General features: G+C 42.5%; 1 non-coding gene across 1 annotated transcript; it reads right to left on the bottom strand.

The window, feature by feature from the left end:
• Positions 1 to 12,337: 12,337 nt before the first annotated feature.
• Positions 12,338 to 12,419, bottom strand: trnas-uga (transfer RNA serine (anticodon UGA)). Its single transcript has one exon. It is a non-coding gene; the product is annotated as a tRNA-Ser (tRNA).
• Positions 12,420 to 13,866: the final 1,447 nt, after the last annotated feature.

The following is a 13,866-nucleotide window of genomic DNA, read 5'->3' as shown; positions in this document are numbered from 1 at the left end:
CACTCAGCTTGTCCCTGGACAGCCATCTGAAGCTCATCATACTTTGACTCCTGTCCGCTTACCTGCCTTTGGAACAACGGAAGAATAACAGCGCAAATCTGCAAAGGCACCATAGGAAAACTTCACTCCCGGACTTCTGCTCTAACTATGAATTTATATATATAGTGAATGTGAATAGTTCTTTTTCCAGAAGGACAAAAAGGAGTAAAATTGCAGAACTATTCTGTGTTTGTTTAAAGGGCCATATTTTGTGACTATTGAATTCCAGTTTCCAAAGATTTCGTGTGCCTGCCAATTATTTTGTTCGCAATTGAATGTTTGTTCGGTGGCAACTCGTTAGTGGATACTAGGGTGTGTAATGATTGTAACAGATGTTTAAATTCATTAATCTTGTACACGCTTTTCTCCAAAGCAATGTACAATGCAAAATAAAGAAAAGTGCATTTCACAACAAGTGAAAGGCTTTACATGCAAACACATGATTGTTAATGCACACTTGGTTTGTTTGATACAACAGTTTTTTGCTGGTGCACATTACAGATGTAGCTGCCGATAGAACTGTATCTGACATAAAATACAAAGATGATTTTGTGTTTAAGGGCTGATCTTGACACTATGACAACCAGAAGTCAATGGGGAGAGACAATGTGGAGAGCTGTATGGGGACACTTTGGCACATCAAACACAACGTGTGTTTCAGCATTCTGGACCAGCTGGAGAAGCCCAACGGCAGGGGCCCAATGACTACAGATGCCTGAGCCTCAGTAAGAAAGGTGGGATATCACCATGACCTGCACCAGGAGCTGTGCAGTGTGCTGTGACATATGAACAGATCCTCCAAATGTGTTACAGGATTTATCTGCAGTTTTGGGTAATGGCTTCAATGTGCTGGGTGACATAGAGACTTAAAATGACTTTTACTCTCAGACTTTTGACCAATGAAGTGGATGACATGAGCAAATTGTCCCGTTTGATAGGGAATTCCAGACAGTTTGATGGAACTACAGGAGATGCAGGATCTTTCTTGGAAAAGACTGAGTTATAGATGGTGGTCAGTCATCCAAGCAGAAATCTCTGAGAGACTGGAATGGGAAAGCATACATCTCTAGTTGTTGAGGGAAAAGAGATGAAGAGCTGGCAGTGATAGAAGAATCTTTAAGAAACAATGACAGAGCAAGGGAAGTGATGTAAATGAGGGTGTTCCAGCCCTGAGTCCTTGTGGGACATTGGTTAAGAGAGATTGAGAGGAAGATAGAAAGCTATCTTGAAAGATTTACCTGGCTGGTAAGGCTCAAATCATTTCAGTCATGATCTTTCGATTCCAAGCTGTTCTGTAGAGGATACCAGTATGATCCTATGGTGGACAGTGTCAAATGCTATAGAGAAGGAGATCAAAGAGAATGTGGACCAAGGAAACAGAGGCAGCTCTAGCCAAATGGAGAGCTTATGATGTTGCATGTAAGGAAATTCTGGTAGGTAAAATTTCCCACCTTGAAACCAGGCTGATATCCCTCAAGGAGATCATTCTGGGCAAGTAACAGAGAAAACATGTTGTAAGCTGGATGATTCCACTTTCAAGAGCTTTAAAAAGAAAAGGGAGAAAAGATACTTACCACAAATTCTGAATTAAGTCTGGGTGAAGAGAAGATTTATTTGTCAGTGCAACAGTAGGGAAATGTAGGCAGATTTTATGGCACATAGGAAGCAAGCAGAGGAAAATGAGGAATTGAAACTGAAAGAAATAAAAGGAATGAAATATGGAGAGGCAGAGTTTAATGGGGACAAGGAATGGTTCAAGGGAACTGGTGATGACCCAGTGCGAGAGCAAAAGGTCAAAGATTTCACTTTCCGAAAGGGATTCATTTTCAGGCAATGTGGCTCTGCTGGGAGCCTTAGCATGGATCAGGCAGCTGAGATGTTGAGAACCTGCTGGTGAGGAAATTACTTTGTCTAGAAGGAACAAGGCAGAATAGTTAGCAGTGAGAACAGAGGAGCTAAGAGTAGGATGGCTGATAGACTGCAGTTTATAATGAAAGAGATTCTGTTTGAACAGGGTGTATCCTACAACCATGGGCCAGAGGTAGGACATGCTGGTCTTGAACTTAGAGTACAGAGAGGGTCAAGAGAAGATAGGGCTTAAGGGAAGACCTTGCAGGCAACAACTGTAGACAACCTTAAGAATTTTGGGGTGTGTGGGAGGAAGGTTAAGACAGCAGAGGAGAGCATAGATGGTGGGAGGTATTAAGTAAACGAGGAGGGCCGTGTTAGGATCTTACTGAAGGGTACTGCAAGAAGAGCAGAGCTCAAACCAGCAACCCTCAAATTACTTGGGAACAGCCGTAGCCAGGATGCTACCTCTTCCTTCAATTAATATAATAACCAAAAATGTTCAGATGCTCTATGAAAGTTCAGTGTACTGTCTAGGTTAAACTGGACCAAACAAGCTTAATTTTTGTCATTTATCCAGTATCAAAATGTATCAGCGAAACTTTAGTTTTCATAAAAGAGTTTAGGAATAAAGACGATTCTCTAAAGATTACAATAAATATTCTGGTGTTTGCTTAATTACATCGCATCCTGGATCTCCTTTTTTGCTTTTAACTGTAACTGTAGTTCATGATTTCAGTGTATGAATACAGCAGTGTAAACTGACATGTAAAAAATACAGCGTTAAATTACACTAATAGAAGAAGAACACAGAAACACAACTCTTTCAGTCCTTCTCTTTTGACCTTTCATTTGGAATTGGGTTTGCTTTTATTTAATAATTATTAAAAGGAGGATAATACTTACACATTTTAATATCACTTAAGTACCTCTGTCAATGTTTAATGTGTATTTACTCTAATGCTGTCTTGCAGCAGGTTGAGAAATGTGCTGTCCCTGGGAAAGCAATCGTCATAAAGAGATGAGCGAACAAGGACAAAATGGGATGATGGCACTAATCCTTGTCTCTCTTAAAGCATGTTCATTAAATATACAACTGACTTTTAGAAATAAATCCCACAGCACATTGTTTTTAGTAATTGTGGAGAAAAGATTAAATAAAAGGAATTGCATCCTTTAGCTGTATTTTTCTTAGTCAGTTTTGCAATCATGCTTAAATAAATGATAAATGCACGTTAAGTAGAGGATAAAAACAATACAAACAGTTGCAATGTTCATCCAGTGTGTGTGAGAGATCATCAGACATACATTTATTCATTCATTGTCAATAACCACTTGTCCAGTGAACGGTCACTGTGACTCAAAGCCTATCCCAAAAACACAAAGCACAAGTCCGTTATAGGGTGATCTGACGGAGGCGCACACACGGAATAAAGGCAATTTAGAGTCTAAAATTCACTGGAAACTAATCTTTGGACTGTGGGAGGAAACTCACCGAAACACCACAAAGCACATGTGGACTCCACACAGAGTAAGTTAGATTCAAACCCACATCCATACCCCACAGTCTAGGAGCGATGATGCACCAGTGCTCTCTGCTGCTCCACAGATCACCCATACAGTATGTGAGATGTCTTCCCATGATTCTTCTTGTCAATTACCAACCGTATAAGAGTTTGAATTGTACCCCAAATTTGCCATGAAGGACCAGTGACTTGCAGCAGGATTTTCTGAGTTGCCTGAATGTAAATGAGAAGCTATTGTATGCATAATACGACAGCCTTTATTACCATCTACTACTATTATCATCCATGCCTCACTAGACAGCCCATCATCAGACACACTGACTTTCGGTTGCTTCCGTTCATATAAGTTCCCCGTTGTTGATCATTTCCTCAATGCTCATTTGAAAGTAAGGGGATGTGGTGGCGCAGTGGGTTGGACCGGGTCCTGCTCTCCGGTGGGTCTGAGGTTTGAGTCCTGCTTTGGATGCCTTGCAAGGGACTGGCGCCCTGCCCTGGGTGTGTCCCCTCCCCCTCCAGTCTTACGCCCCGTGTTGCCGGGTTAGGCTCCGGCTCCCTGCGACCCCGTATGGGACAAGTGGTTCAGATGATGTGTGTGTAGTTCAAAAGTAAGTACTAGCCAATACTTTACATACTAAAGAATAATAAATGTTGTGACCATATTCAGGGATTGAAATGAAATATCTGTGCTATGTGCTGCCTCCATAAAAATAACATTAATCACATAAGATATAAAGTGAGCAGCATGGTAGCACAGCAGGTAGTGGCACCTGGGCTGGTCAGACATAGTCGTTTTCATGCTCACCCCATGTTTGCATGTGTTTCCTCCGAGTGCTCTTTTTTCCTCTCGCCATCCAAAGACGTGTTTTAGGCCAACTGGTGATTCTTGACTGTCCATAGCATGCCAGTGTGTTTTTGTCTGGCTAACGTGTGATGAACTGATGTCCTGTCCAGGGTGTACCCTGTTTCGCCTTGCATCCTATTTTTCTGGGATAGGCTCTGAAGCACTGTAAATCTGACATGGATAAGAGGTTAAAGATACGGAGTGAGTAAATGATAAAATGATTACCTCTTGAACAGGTTGGTTATTGCAGACTAGAGAAAAGACTCTCTTTGAAAAAGTTCCAACAGTGTTGAAGACACCTTCTCTCTTTACTGTAACTGTAACTGTAACCTGGTCAAGTCTCCTACTGCTTGCAATAGAGAGATGGCCAACAAGAGCCCCAGGTCAAGGTGCAGTGTAACAGTGCTCTAGTGCAGGCCATAAAAATTATTAGAGGGGGAAAATAAGAAGGTTAATACTGAACTGAGGTGACATGAGCACATAAAGGGTGTGCTGTGGTTACGAAGTGGCGGAAATGAGCTTATTCTCCCGTAAAGAACGGCAGTAATTAAGGGCTGAAGAACAAGCCTGCCGTTAGTCTGCCATGCAGGGTCAGAGTAAGGAAAGCGAAATCACGCAGCTCACACCTCGACTGGAGAGATCGGAGTTGATTGAGCACATGCCTGAGAGAGGGGGCACGTGCTTGGTGGTCCCTGGGACACGGGGCCGCGGGTAATGAGGGGATTACAGTTCGCGCGTCGAACTGAGCGTGTTGAAGGGCAAAGAGATTAAGTGAAAATTAACAACGTTTTTTCTTTAAGAAGCTCGCCTTTCCTACCCGTTTCTCCCACTTCAAGGTCTGAAAAGCAAAACGACCAGGCTGTGCGAGAAACAGTGTCCTCATGTGAACTGAACTTCCGCCTACTCTCATGGCAACGCATACATTACACCGGCCTTTTCTTCTCCACCCCACTTTCAGATCACATCAAGAAGGTATATTTATTGCTTAAGCTGGTAAAAATTTCTGGGCAATAATGTAAAACTAAATGTTTTGCTATTCTATTTTTACACATACATACATTTATTCAGCAGATGCTTTTCTCCAAAGTGACTTCCAATGAACTCTATGTAGTGTTACCAGCCCACACACCTTATTCACCAAGGTGACTTACACTGCTAGATACACTACTTACGATGGGTCACTCATCCAACACATCACTGGAACACACTCTCTCTGTCACTCACACACTATGGGTGAAGCTGAACAGCATGTCTTTGAACTGTGGGAGGAAACCAGAGCACCCGGAGGAAACCCACACAGACACAGGGAGAACATGCAAACTCCACACAGACTGAGTGAGGATCAAACCCACGTCCTGTCACACCAGCCACCCTTTGCTTTTGCATTATTACTTATTACATAAAAAAAAGTTTAAATTATGTGCAAGTATAAAATCTTGATGAATTAAAATGGAGCTATTTCTGAAAACCTATATCCCTGTTGTCATTTCTCTGCTTAAACACTCTTTAACTTTTTTGGTCCAGGTGAACAACCTTCATTGCAGTCACCTCATAACATCATTACTTATCAAATACAGTAAGTGCTTCCAAGTTATACAACATCAGTACACTAGACAGGGAGCAACACAGTTTGCCATGTAAACCTGTAAGTTTTGTTAATCAAATGTTGCTTGTGACAAATCGACAGTGTGTATTATTTGACTTGTATTAATTAGATCGAGGCATCTACACTGGATTATGTTGAGAAATTTGAAGAAATGTGTCTACTTTGAATTCAGTATCTTATTTCATTAATCAGTAATTCACATTCAACGACATTCATTATTAACAGGAGCTAAGAGATTAGTGGGTACTAAGTAAAGTGACTTAATTTACTGTGGTACACAGCACCAGGTGTTCAGATTTGATGAAGAAGAATACACAGACAGTGTTCATCTTGAATGTCTATTTGAACACTAGAACCCCAGGCTTTTTCTCAACAAATTGCCAAACACGGTCACCCCATCATTTCCCCCTGAAGTGCCCCCACTGGTTGCACACATTATTTACAAGTTACCCACAATGCAACTATCTACATTAAGCAAATCTTCCCGCCTAAACACAGTAATGCGGGTCGTTACATTATTTTAAAAGTGTTAGCAGGTAGACTGAGATTACGTATAGTAGGAACTAGACCCTGGTGCTCAGTGGAATTTTTTTCTTTCTGTGCATTTGTCGGGATTCGTAGGCGGACATAAAAAGGGTTCACGGTGATGAGGTGAAAGGTCAAAGACGGAGAAACGCAAGAGGAAAGTGCCATCTTAAATGCAAAGAGAAATGATCGTCTGCCAGTTTGGCAGCTGTCTTCGGAGGCACGGACACGTTTCAAAAGCAGATGTTTTTAAATGATGCATGTCCTCGGCACTCAGAAGCCAAGGCCGTTCCTGGAGTGACATTGCCCCTATATTTTATTCACCTGTTGTTTGGCGGAAAGTTCTCCTTGGCAGTCAACGCCTGGGGCAGGCTCCAGGCCCGGCAGCTCCAGTCAGGCCGGCGGGGAGGCGCACCGACCGCAGAGTCTAGGACCTGGAGCCGCTCTCTCGCCGTGTGGTGCGCTGCCTCCGTGGGCATGGGGAAACAGAGCTCAATCTCAATCTGACAGCTCTGCTCCATTTACAGGCCTCCTGACTTATTCATGCAAACATCCAGTGGAGCGATACCGGCACATTTTGTCGACTCTGAGCTCTAAAAATGGTCACACGAATACATGTGGAATCCTGTCTCACTTACATGAGACATCTTACATTTATTTATTTTAGCAGACTCTTTTCTCCAAAGCGACTTCCAACGAACTCTATTTATTGCACAACAGACTGCCCAACTACTTGTCCAAGCTGTGGTGACATCCCGCCTGGACTACTGCAACTCTCTCTTCTCTGGTCTTCCTGCTACTTGTCACATGCACCCAGCCCGCACCTGCCTCTCATCAAAGCTAAGTGTACCTTGCCTAAATTAGGGTTACCTGGACCCACTATTCCTGGAGGAAACCCTGGGGTAGCATTCACCACTGACTGCCTTGAAGCTGCCCGGTACACATAACCTGGTCAGGCTTAGCCCAGTGATGCAGAACTGTCTTGTGATCTCATTTCCTGCAAAGTGAAAGGTGAGGGTTAAGTGCAATGCCAACCAGCAAGTATGGCAGGTGCGAGTGACATGGACCAGATGTGAGTGGTATGGACGAACTGGACTCTGCCTGTGGAAAACTCTGGAAATGTGGAATGCCAGCTCTCTGATGGGGAAGGAGCCGAAGCTGGACTGAGAGGTGGAAAAGTACCAGCAAGACATACAGTAGCTGGTTACACCTCTATGCATAGTGTGGATTTCAGAACCAAACGTTCTGATCAAGGGTGGTCTTTCTCCTACTCAGGAGTTCCACCTTGTGAAGGTCTCCGGGAAGATATGTACAGGTGCATTAGCGTGTGTGGACAAGGAGGTTGTCTCAATAAGGCCGTACATATAATGGTCACGGTCTGTCCTTAGCAACACCGTGTTTGACCCCAAGAAGACTCCCAAGTTATAGCTATCACAACATTGTCCAGGTACTTTATTGTTTACTGCTTGACAGTATTGTCATGTTACATGTAAGTCATGTGGCTTTTCCTGATTGTTTTTCTTGTCTCTAACAACTCTTCCTTCCCTCTTCCTTCCATTCTCATGCTCTTGTGTTTGCAACCCCTCCTGCCTTCATCTGCATGTTCCTACCAGCATCCAGAAACCAATCTTTCACTTCTTCGTCCCGTTCGCTACTTTGTGCCTGCACCCGGGCAGCAGGATCCCATTCTTGCCCTTGCATGAAAAACATCCTGACCATTTCTTCCCCTCCCCTCTGTTAGTTTGCCTTTCGTAAATACGCGATGGACTTGAAAGCAGCTGCATCCTTTCTTGAGGGCCGGGTGCGGTGGCAGGGCCTCGCGCCGTCAGGCTGTTCACAATGAGAACACCGCTCCCCTGTGTTGAAAGAGCTCTTGTGCTTGGAGTCCATCCAGTATGATTGTTTAAAAAAAAAACCGTCTCCTTGTTAATATGTCGTCTCTTTGGCGTACTGTGAAAAATATGAACTTGGCTTAGGATAAGGACATTACACATGACCCGGTTAGTATTTAAAAAGCACTGCTAAAGCAGGCAGAGCAGAATTATGCTGCAACATTTCTTTCCTATGTGTATATTAGGGACTGTAGTATGATTTTATAGACTGTTTTTCGCATTTCTTGCAACTATTCTGCACAGTGGTTGCGCATAAAAGAAAATGCCTGGAAGTGTGACACCTAGGAGACATTAGGATAGATATTAACTAATAATAACAACTATCCTAGATCAATAGCTATCCAAAATCTTGGAGAATGTGTTGACTAAAAAAAATATGATGTTCTGGAGAACAGTGGGTTTGGGGTTCAAGTCCTGCTTGGGGTGCCTTGTGACAGACTGGTGTCCCATCCTGGGTGTGTCCCCTCCTCCTCCAGCCTTATGCCCTGTGCTGCTGGGTTAGGCTCTGGCTCCCTGCGACCCCAAATGGGACAAGCGGTTCAGACAGTGTGTGTGTGTGTGTGTGTGTGTGTGTGTGTGTGTGTGTGTGTTCTGGAGAAAAGATCCTAGAAAAAAGGAAGAAATGCAAATCTCAAAATACAAAAAAAATCATATAGTTTTAACTATATTTTCCTAATAATTTAAAATTATTTCTCCAGTTTTTGTCAATGGACTTTAATAATTTTCTACTTATCATGTGATGTTAATAGGTGTTCAATTATCTGACATGGTGACCTAACAATGTTGGATTATCAAAGGTTGTTTTTCAAATCAATGCTTGTTTTCTTCCTGGTTTTATCGCTGTGTCCAACATCCACACGAGTAAAAAATACAGTAATAGCTTGGTGTGTGGTTAGAACAGTAAAACTGTGGTAAATCTGAATGTTCTCAGCATACTGCCTTTTCAACTCCAAACTGGAAACCAAAAAAAAAAAAAAAACCATGTGCCACCAGTAGATTTCCCCATGTCAGAAGCAGGGAGTGCCAGAGTCCCCCCCTTCCTGTCATTTGTTACGACGTCACCTCGGATTCGGTGCTTGTAGGTTAGAGAAGCCGGGGTTCATGACTCCCTTTGTCCGGAGTCCGGAGCTGCCGCCTGCAGAAGAACACGGAAAACTTAGACCTCAAAGTGCCAAGCCAGCCTGATGGGCAGCCTCTCTGTCCCAAGCTTTTTCCTGTTTTTCTTGCAAGGGAAGAACTTCCATCGCTAATGGGAGGGATCACTGAAGGAGAAAAATATTCGCAACACCGGACTCATCGGGGAATATCTTCTGTGAGGATTTTGAATTTCAACAGAAGCTGCAAATGTTTGTCCGTAAACACGTTTTCAGGTCATGCAGAAAGCAATTTGATATTTTTAATGTCTTGTTCTTTTGAAATAACCTTTAATAATGGTAAACACGATTGGAGAAAGAACATCTCTTTCCGGGGAGAACGTATCAGCATCTGCTTCAAAAATCCCCGTTGAGTACCCTTCTAAACTCTGCCCATGACCCTTTCATTATTGTGCTCATACCCAGGCATGTTTACATTGAAAATGAAAAGGTGATTGTTGCGTAAACAACTCTCATTTGGTGAAATGGCACTTGCCAGACACTGTGTCTTTCACCTGTACTTTGGAGTACTAAGACCTCAGCCATCTCCATTAAAAGAAATAAAAATAAAATCCAGAGGCACAATGGCTTTGCGTCCGTCTCCGAATACTTGAGGCCAGCTCCATTACACTGAGTGGGCATCCTATTGAAAACATAATTAATACACATCCTTGCTTGCTTTTTAAGTAGCGTGAAGCTGGCAGTTTATTAACAAATAAGACACGCCGAAAACATATGACAATTTACTTTGAAGTGTCAGAGGTCTAATACCCTACTTTCGTCTCTGTTACTGCTGGAACAAAAAAGAAAAAAAGGCTTTTTCCTCCCATACGAGTGCAAAAAATAGATAACTTTGTTATGGGTAGTCTAAAATACTTTTGGGAGTCTTTGCTGACGGCTTTCCAAATCAAACATGAAACTGTGGCCACCTATCATTTTAGTTGTAATACAATTTCACGGTTGCCCTTAACCCTCATGGCCTGCCCCAAGACAATACTACTTCTGTACCAAATTTGGATCCCGGGGTTTATTTAAAATGTATAAAAACATTGGATTGGAATTAGAGATGGAAAATTCTCATCATCGTGCCATATGTACTTTGTGCTGGTACAAATCTGGATACATTTACAGTAAGAGACCCGAGCTGACTAGACATTGTCTATTTAACCTTAAATATATATAATATTGACATGCACTATCCCAGGCTAGGTTTTTTTAAAGAAGGATATGGATCATATGAATTCAACCATACTACAATACATAACACAGCTAGATACACCGTGAGTGGACATTTGGTACCAGAAATAAATACATCTATTGTGTATTTAACATCTAGGCATAATGAATTGTTTACCAATGGAATTTAGCTGTATGAATTCAACATAAGCAGAGCCAAAAAACTTAACTTATCCTTTGACAAATGCCATATTGGGTGCTGGCCTCAGTTTTGCTAGTTATATATGTTGTAGTTTCCAGTCTTTGTAGTCATGACACAGACATAGGATACAGATGAGTTCCTTGTATGAAGCTTGAGCTCTGTTTACCATTTAAATCTGTATAGAGGCAAGTTTTGGTGGTATGGGGGTGTGGTGGATAGTGCTGCCACGCCACAGTGTCTGGAATCTTTCAGTGTTGGTTTTAATACAACTCAGTCTGAATGAAGTTTACATGTTGTCTGTGTGCCTGGGTGTGTTTCCTCCAGGTGCTCAGGTTTCCTCTCACAGTTCAAAGACATGCAATTCAGCAAAGTTAATGACTCTAAATTGCCTGCAATATGTGCATGTGTGTGTACCCTGTGATGGACTAGTATCCTGTCTGAGGTGTACCCCGCCAGCCTTGCACCCAGGGATTTGAGGATAAGCTCTGGACTGCTCTGATGTGTGAGCAGGAAAAGTGATTAACAAAAGTGAATGTGGGTGAATGCCCAGATGTGAGAGTTGATTCAAACCTCATGAATAAACTAAAAATTCAGTACTAATGGCAGATATTTACAGACTTTTCCAGTTAAATCCTAAATTATAGGACATTACAAGGAGTCTGAGTCAAATGTAGCCACCGTAATCTATTATTTCCCTACCCCTAGCTTGGTTGGCATGAATGTGTGCCTGTGTATTTGTGGACTACACCTTTATATTTATTCAGTTAGCTGATGCTTTTCTCCACAGCAGCGTACAGTGTTAAGCGACTTACAACTATTAAGCCATTTCTACAGCTGGGTCATGTTACCAGAGCAGTTTAAAGCAGGTACCTTGCTCAAGAGTACTACAGCTAGAGATGGGGATTGAACCTGTGATCTTTGAGACAAAAGCCACAGCACTACATTTACTCACTTAGCAGACACTTTTGTCCAAAGCAACTTACAACAGATACTATGCAGTGTTAATAGCCCACACACCTTATTCACCAAGGTGACTACACGACTTACAAGGGATTACTCATCCATGCATCAGTGAAACACACTCACACACTATGGGGAACCTGAACAGCATGTCTTCGGACTGTGGGAGGAAACCCATCCAGACATGGGGAGAACATACAAACTGCACACAGACTGAGCAGGGATCAAACCCACGTTTTCTGACACCACCCAGGCGCTGCGAGACAGCAGCGCTACTTGCTGTGCCACCATGCTGCACTGACTACTATGCTACCAGCTGGTCCTAACAAAAGAAAAAAGTAAGAGCACATTTATATTTATTCATTTATCTGATGCTTTTTGCCAGAGCAACTTAGTATTATTTACCCATTTATGCAGCTGGGTATTATTTATTTATTTATTTTTTCCTGGAGCAATTTAGGGTAAGTGCCTTGCTCAAGGGTACTACAGCAGGAAAGGGGTCTCAAACCTGTGGGTCCAAAGGTAGTAGCTCTAACCACTGTGCTACCAGCTGTCCCTCTAAAAAGTGTACCTGGTTCCTCTCAGTCCACGCTGCGAGCAGGATTCGAACCTGCGCAGGGAACCCCCATTGGATTTCGAGTCCAACGCCTTAACCACTCGGCCATCGCAGCCTGAGTGGTTCCTGCTACCTCCCTATTATTACTATTAATTTCTTTATCAATAGTATCGTGTAAATTTTTTAAACAAAACTTAAAATATTTATTCCAGTTATACATCCCTGCAACAGTTGCAGGTGATATTATTTATGGTAACACAAAGCACACTTTCTGACCCCTGATGTTTCAGTTAGGTTAGCATGTGTCACATAGAGGCATTAACATTTCCATCTGAAGTAAATCTGCCACCCCCTGGCTTCGCTGCAGCCCTGAGTTCCATAAGTTCTGGCCTCTCAAGTTTCGGCCGGGGTCCGACTGCGCAGTGTGCCCGCAGCGGGCTGGAGGTCCTGCATGGCGGTTGGCCAGAGGAGAGCAGCAATGGTGGTGAGGGCTGCGGGCTTGAAGAGTGAATGAAAGCATCTCGCTGTGATTTTTTCCATTAGGTGGTCCTCTCTGGAGAGCACTGGTCTTTTCTGCTAAACCCTCCTGTGTCCGAGAGAGACAGCCTGGCAGCAGCAGTCCGGTGTACCATTCAGTTTTCTGTGTCTGTGCAATCAGAGGAAGGACATGGTATGGTTTTGGATTGGCCATAGAAGAGATGGATGGCAGGACCTTTTTTGTACACATCACATCGTCACATTGCGTTGCTGTACATGAGCCTTGTCCAGGATCGGGAAATGTAATATTTGTAATAAAAGGGTATGTTTCAAACATTTTTCACAGAAAAGACCCACATTAGCTGCCTGGTGAAAAAAATTAAATGCATTTAGATGTAACAAAGTACTGAACATACAGTAATAGTCAAGTAATACCAATTAACTGACAAAATTAGCATTTTCCCAAGCTTTTTCACCTTGTTACTTGGCCATTTTTTTGGAAAAAATACAAACGTGATAATTTTTTTAAAAAAATCAACATTATAATTATTTCAAATAAGAGTTATAAGCTCAGTAATATGCAGCTGTGATGTACATCGGTTCATATGATGGAAAGAAACAAACTAACTGCACTTAAGAATCATACGTCTGCAGCTGTGTCTCTCTGCTATTGTAATGCACACATTGTATTTTCTATGAGATGCATATTTGCTTAGGATAAAAGTGTCTGCTAAGTGAATATATGTAAACGTTCTAGGAACCATCTTTCTTACCCGTTTCTGTTGAGGAATGGCTGTACAAGGGATGTGAAACCCTTCCCTCCACTGACCTTATTGTCCTCCAGACGATATGTGGAGGTACTGCAGAGCACAGCAGCGGGAGTTTCCCCTCATCCTTCTGCGTGTCGATGTTCCGAGCAACAGAATTGAACAGGGCAGCTTGGATGAATAAAATGCATTATTTAAAAGTCATTATGTGCTAAAACACAGATTAGACATATCCTCGCTGCTATAATACAGTGGAATTCGTTCAGTTCTCAGCAGTTCTCATTATTTCATTGTTTATACGGTATGTTACAATGTTTT

The sequence above is a fragment of the Scleropages formosus genome, chromosome 1, assembly GCF_900964775.1.
Source record: "Scleropages formosus chromosome 1, fSclFor1.1, whole genome shotgun sequence".
Lineage (NCBI taxonomy): Eukaryota > Metazoa > Chordata > Actinopteri > Osteoglossiformes > Osteoglossidae > Scleropages > Scleropages formosus.
The sequence above is the reverse complement of the archived record's forward strand: the minus strand, read 5'-3'. Positions and strand labels throughout refer to the sequence as shown.